Genomic DNA, 6,073 nt, shown 5'->3' with positions numbered 1-6,073 from the left:
ACAATACAAAACAAAGAATCTAGAATCACAAACATTCCATAGGACAATACAAAACAAATAATCTAGAATCACAAACATTCCATAGGACAATACAAAACAAAGAATCTAGAATCACAAACATTCCATAGAACAATACAAAACAAAGAAACTAGAATCACAAACATTCCACGGAACAATCCCCCCCCCCCAAAAAAAAAAAAAACATCAGGTAATCTTTAAGATTTTATTGAATATATATTTTTCTGTAAAATACTGTGGCACATGTAGAAGCAGTTGTATTGCATACTATACTAGAGATATATTATAGAAAAGCACACACACTGGACCAACTCTCTGTTTAACTGCTAAGAAATCATTATTCTACAGTTTGTTTAAATCATAGTAACGGATCATGCAGGAAGGTTCTCCTTCCATCAGTCCAGAGAGACACAAAGATCATCATCAGCAGCAGCAGCAGCCTAGAAATACAACCGTAGAACATAGAATCTATAGAACACACCTCCCCATTCCAGTCAACGATGTCATAATGGGGTGTACTGGCAGTCATTACGGGAGTGTAAAATCGTGGAGTCTACCAGTCAAATTGTCACACGGGTTTTAGAGGTTCTAGGTCCCGTTTTAGAGATTGTATGTCTACGATTAAAACACATAGATCTGCTCTCTCTCTCTCTCTCTCTCTGCTGGTTTACAATACTGACCACATGGTTTCACAGGACATCCTGTAAATGAACATTTGACACAGATCTATATTTCTATAGCTTGATATATAGATATTGGTAGTTAAAGACATTAAACGCTATCATACCTAAAATAAAGAAAAAGGAGTACATCGCAGCCCTGCTCTACTCCTACACAGCACGTTTAGGCAGAAACACAGGGATATATATACTACTGCCCATTACTAAACCTCCTGTCCTCTATAACCTCCTGTCCTCCATAACTGCCCATTACTAAACCTCCTGTCCTCCATAACTGCCCATTACTAAACCTCTTGTCCTCTATAACCTCCTGTCCTCTATAACTGCTCTACTCCTACACAGCACGTTTAGGCAGAGACACAGGGATATATATACTACTGCCCATTACTAAACCTCCTGTCCTCTATAACTGCCCATTACTAAACCTCCTGTCCTCTATAACTGCCCATTACTAAACCTCCTGTCCTCTATAACTGCCCATTACTAAACCTCCTGTCCTCTATAACTGCTCTACTCCTACACAGCACGTTTAGGCAGAGACACAGGGATATATATACTACTGCCCATTACTAAACCTCCTGTCTTCTATAACTGCCCATTACTAAACCTCCTGTCCTCTATAACTGCTCTACTCCTACACAGCACGTTTAGGCAGAGACACAGGGATGTATATACTACTGCCCATTACTAAACCTCCTGTCCTCTATAACTGCCCATTACTAAACCTCCTGTCCTCTATAACCTCCTGTCCTCTATAACTACCCATTACTAAACCTCCAGTCTTCTATAACTGCCCATTATTAAACCTCCTGTCCTCTATAACTACCCATTATTAAACCTCCTGTCCTCCATAACTGCCCATTATTAAACCTCCTGTCCTCCATAACTGCCCATTACTAAACCTCCTGTCCTCTATAACCTCCTGTCCAATATAACTGCCCATTACTAAACCTCCTGTCCTCTATAACTACCCATTATTAAACCTCCTGTCCTCTATAACCTCCTGTCCTCTATAACTACCCATTACTAAACCTCCTGTCTTCTATAACTGCCCATTACTAAACCTCCTGTCCTCTATAACTGCCCATTACTAAACCTCCTGTCCTCCATAACCTCCTGTCCTCTATAACTACCCATTACTAAACCTCCTGTCCTCCATAACTGCCCATTACTAAACCACCTGTCCTCCATAACTGCCCATTACTAAACCTCCTGTCCTCTATAACCTCCTGTCCTCCATAACTGCCCATTACTAAACCTCCTGTCCTCTATAATCTCCTGTCCTCTATAACCTCCTGTCCTCTATAACTGCCCATTACTAAACCTCCTGTCCTCTATAACCTCCTGTCCTCTATAACCTCCTATCCTCTATAACTGCCCATTACTAAACCTCCTGTCCTCTATAACCTCCTGTCCTCTATAACTACCCATTACTAAACCTCCTGTCCTCCATAACTGCCCATTACTAAACCTCCTGTCCTCTATAACCTCCTGTCCAATATAACTGCCCATTACTAAACCTCCTGTCCTCTATAACTACCCATTATTAAACGTCCTGTCCTCTATAACCTCCTGTCCTCTATAACTACCCATTATTAAAACTCCTGTCCTCTATAACTACCCATTATTAAACCTCCTGTCCTCCATAACTGCCCATTATTAAACCTCCTGTCCTCTATAACTGCCCATTACTAAACCTCCTGTCCTCTATAACCTCCTGTCCTCTATAACCTCCTGTCCTCTATAACCTCCTGTCCTCTATAACCTCCTGTCCTCTATAACCTCCTGTCCTCTATAACCTCCTGTCCTCTATAACTGCCCATTACTAAACCTCCTGTCCTCTATAACCTCCTGTCCTCTATAACCTCCTGTCCTCTATAACCTCCTGTCCTCTATAACTACCCATTACTAAACCTCCTGTCCTCCATAACTACCCATTACTAAACCTCCTGTCCTCTATAACCTCCTGTCCTCTATAACTACCCATTACTAAACCTCCTGTCCTCCATAACTACCCATTACTAAACCTCCTGTCCTCTATAACCTCCTGTCCTCCATAACTGCCCATTACTAAACCTCCTGTCCTCTATAACTGCCCATTACTAAACCTCCTGTCCTCTATAACTGCCCATTACTAAACCTCCTGTCCTCTATAACCTCCTGTCCTCTATAACCTCCTGTCCCCCATAACTGCCCATTACTAAACCTCCTGTCCTCCATAACTGCCCATTACTAAACCTCCTGTCCCCCATAACTGCCCATTACTAAACCTCCTGTCCTCTATAACCTCCTGTCCTCTATAACTACCCATTATTAAACCTCCTGTCCTCTATAACCTCCTGTCCTCTATAACTGCCCATTATTAAACCTCCTGTCCTCTATAACTGCCCATTATTAAACCTCCTGTCCTCTATAACTGCCCATTATTAAACCTCCTGTCCTCTATAACCTCCTGTCCTCTATAACCTCCTGTCCTCTATAACCTCCTGTCCTCTATAACCTCCTGTCCTCTATAACTACCCATTACTAAACCTCCTGTCCTCTATAACCTCCTGTCCTCTATAACCTCCTGTCCTCTATAACCTCCTGTCCTCTATAACCTCCTGTCCTCTATAACTACCCATTATTAAACCTCCTGTCCTCTATAACCTCCTGTCCTCTATAACTGCCCATTATTAAACCTCCTGTCCTCTATAACTACCCATTATTAAATCTCATGTCCTCTATAACCTACTGTCCTCTATAACTACCCATTACTAAACCTCCTGTCCTCCATAACTGCCCATTACTAAACCTCCTGTCCTCTATAACTACCCATTACTAAACCTCCTGTCCTCTATAACCTCCTGTCCTCTATAACTACCCATTACTAAACCTCCTGTCCTCTATAACCTCCTGTCCTCTATAACCTCCTGTCCTCTATAACCTCCTGTCCTCTATAACTACCCATTATTAAACCTCCTGTCCTCTATAACTACCCATTATTAAACTTCCTGTCCTCTATAACCTCCTGTCCTCTATAACCTCCTGTCCTCTATAACTGCCCATTACTAAACCTCCTGTCCTCTATAACCTCCTGTCCTCTACAACCTCCTGTCCTCTATAACCTCCTGTCCTCTATTACTGCCCATTATTAAACCTCCTGTCCTCTATAACTACCCATTATTAAACCTCCTGTCCTCTATAACTACCCATTATTAAACCTCCTGTCCTCTACAACTACCCATTATTAAACCCCCTGTCCTCTATAACCTCCTGTCCTCTATAACCTCCTGTCCTCTATAACCTCCTGTCCTCTATAACTACCCATTATTAAAACTCCTGTCCTCTATAACCTCCTGTCCTCTATAACTGCCCATTACTAAACCTCCTGTCCTCTATAACCTCCTGTCCTCTATAACCTCCTGTCCTCTATAACTACCCATTACTAAACCTCCTGTCCTCTATAACCTCCTGTCCTCTATAACCTCCTGTCCTCTATAACCTCCTGTCCTCTATAACTGCCCATTATTAAACCTCCTGTCCTCTATAACCTCCTGTCCTCTATAACCTCCTGTCCTCTATAACCTCCTGTCCTCTATAACTACCCATTGCTAAACCTCCTGTCCTCTATAACTACCCATTATTAAACCTCCTGTCCTCTATAACCTCCTGTCCTCTATAACCTCCTGTCCTCTATAACTACCCATTATTAAACCTCCTGTCCTCTATAACCTCCTGTCCTCTATAACCTCCTGTCCTCTATAACTACCCATTACTAAAACTCCTGTCCTCTATAACTACCCATTATTAAACCTCCTGTCCTCTATAACCTCCTGTCCTCTATAACTACCCATTACTAAACCTCCTGTCCTCTATAACTGCCCATTACTAAACCTCCTGTCCTCTATAACCTCCTGTCCTCTATAACCTCCTGTCCTCTATAACCTCCTGTCCTCTATAACTACCCATTACTAAACCTCCTGTCCTCTATAACTACCCATTACTAAACCTCCTGTCCTCTATAACCTCCTGTCCTCTATAACTACCCATTACTAAACCTCCTGTCCTCTATAACTACCCATTACTAAACCTCCTGTCCTCTATAACCTCCTGTCCTCTATAACCTCCTGTCCTCTATAACCCCGTCCTCTATAACCTCCTGTCCTCTATAACCTCCTGTCCTCTATAACCTCCTGTCCTCTATAACCCCGTCCTCTATAACCTCCTGTCCTCTATAACCTCCTGTCCTCTATAACCTCCTGTCCTCTATAACCTCCTGTCCTCTATAACTACCCATTATTAAACCTCCTGTCCTCTATAACCTCCTGTCCTCTATAACTACCCATTACTAAACCTCCTGTCCTCTATAACCTCCTGTCCTCTATAACCTCCTGTCCTCTATAACCTCCTGTCCTCTATAACCTCCTGTCCTCTATAACCTCCTGTCCTCTATAACTACCCATTACTAAACCTCCTGTCCTCTATAACCTCCTGTCCTCTATAACCTCCTGTCCTCTATAACTACACATTATTAAACCTCCTGTCCTCTATAACCTCCTGTCCTCTATAACCTCCTGTCCTCTATAACTACCCATTACTAAAACTCCTGTCCTCTATAACTACCCATTATTAAACCTCCTGTCCTCTATAACCTCCTGTCCTCTATAACTACCCATTACTAAACCTCCTGTCCTCTATAACTGCCCATTACTAAACCTCCTGTCCTCTATAACCTCCTGTCCTCTATAACCTCCTGTCCTCTATAACTACTCATTACTAAACCTCCTGTCCTCTATAACTACCCATTACTAAACCTCCTGTCCTCTATAACCTCCTGTCCTCTATAACTACCCATTACTAAACCTCCTGTCCTCTATAACTACCCATTACTAAACCTCCTGTCCTCTATAACCTCCTGTCCTCTATAACCTCCTGTCCTCTATAACCTCCTGTCCTCTATAACCTCCTGTCCTCTATAACCTCCTGTACTCTATAACTACCCATTATTAAACCTCCTGTCCTCTATAACCTCCTGTCCTCTATAACCTCCTGTCCTCTATAACTACCCATTACTAAACCTCCTGTCCTCTATAACTACCCATTACTAAACCTCCTGTCCTCTATAACCTCCTGTCCTCTATAACCTCCTGTCCTCTATAACCTCCTGTCCTCTATAACTGCCCATTATTAAACATTCTCCATGTGTTTTTCTCAAGGTTGCAAAATTACGGTAACTTCCCCAAAATTCCCTGGTTTTCCAGAAATCCTGGTTAGAAGATCCCTTGAATTTACGGGGGAATTAGCTGGACATCCGGGAATCCTCCAACCAAGATTCCTGGAAAACCAGGGAATTATGGAAAAGTTTCCCGGAAATGTTGCAACCCTATTTAGTA

At 42.4% G+C, this 6,073-nt stretch overlaps 1 long non-coding RNA gene across 50 annotated transcripts; it reads right to left on the bottom strand.

Moving 5' to 3' along the window:
- Positions 1-209: 209 nt before the first annotated feature.
- Positions 210-5,711, bottom strand: LOC118947066. 50 transcript variants are annotated; one of them, XR_005041723.1, is made up of 12 exons: positions 4,315-4,324; positions 3,919-3,967; positions 3,706-3,771; positions 2,890-2,936; positions 2,824-2,855; positions 2,481-2,742; positions 2,268-2,363; positions 1,991-2,137; positions 1,861-1,956; positions 1,682-1,811; positions 1,490-1,617; positions 210-1,440 (listed from the first exon to the last, which is right to left on the bottom strand). It is a non-coding gene; the product is annotated as an uncharacterized LOC118947066 (long non-coding RNA). The 50 variants fall into 50 exon arrangements; XR_005041703.1 differs by lacking the exon at positions 4,315-4,324 and adding an exon at positions 5,678-5,711 and having other exon boundaries at positions 2,807-2,985; positions 3,919-3,984; XR_005041702.1 differs by lacking the exon at positions 4,315-4,324 and adding an exon at positions 5,678-5,697 and having other exon boundaries at positions 2,807-2,985.
- Between the last annotated feature and the right edge of the window lie 362 nt (positions 5,712-6,073).

The sequence above is a fragment of the Oncorhynchus mykiss genome, unplaced genomic scaffold, assembly GCF_013265735.2.
Source record: "Oncorhynchus mykiss isolate Arlee unplaced genomic scaffold, USDA_OmykA_1.1 un_scaffold_120, whole genome shotgun sequence".
NCBI lineage: Eukaryota > Metazoa > Chordata > Actinopteri > Salmoniformes > Salmonidae > Oncorhynchus > Oncorhynchus mykiss.
The sequence above is the reverse complement of the archived record's forward strand: the minus strand, read 5'-3'. Positions and strand labels throughout refer to the sequence as shown.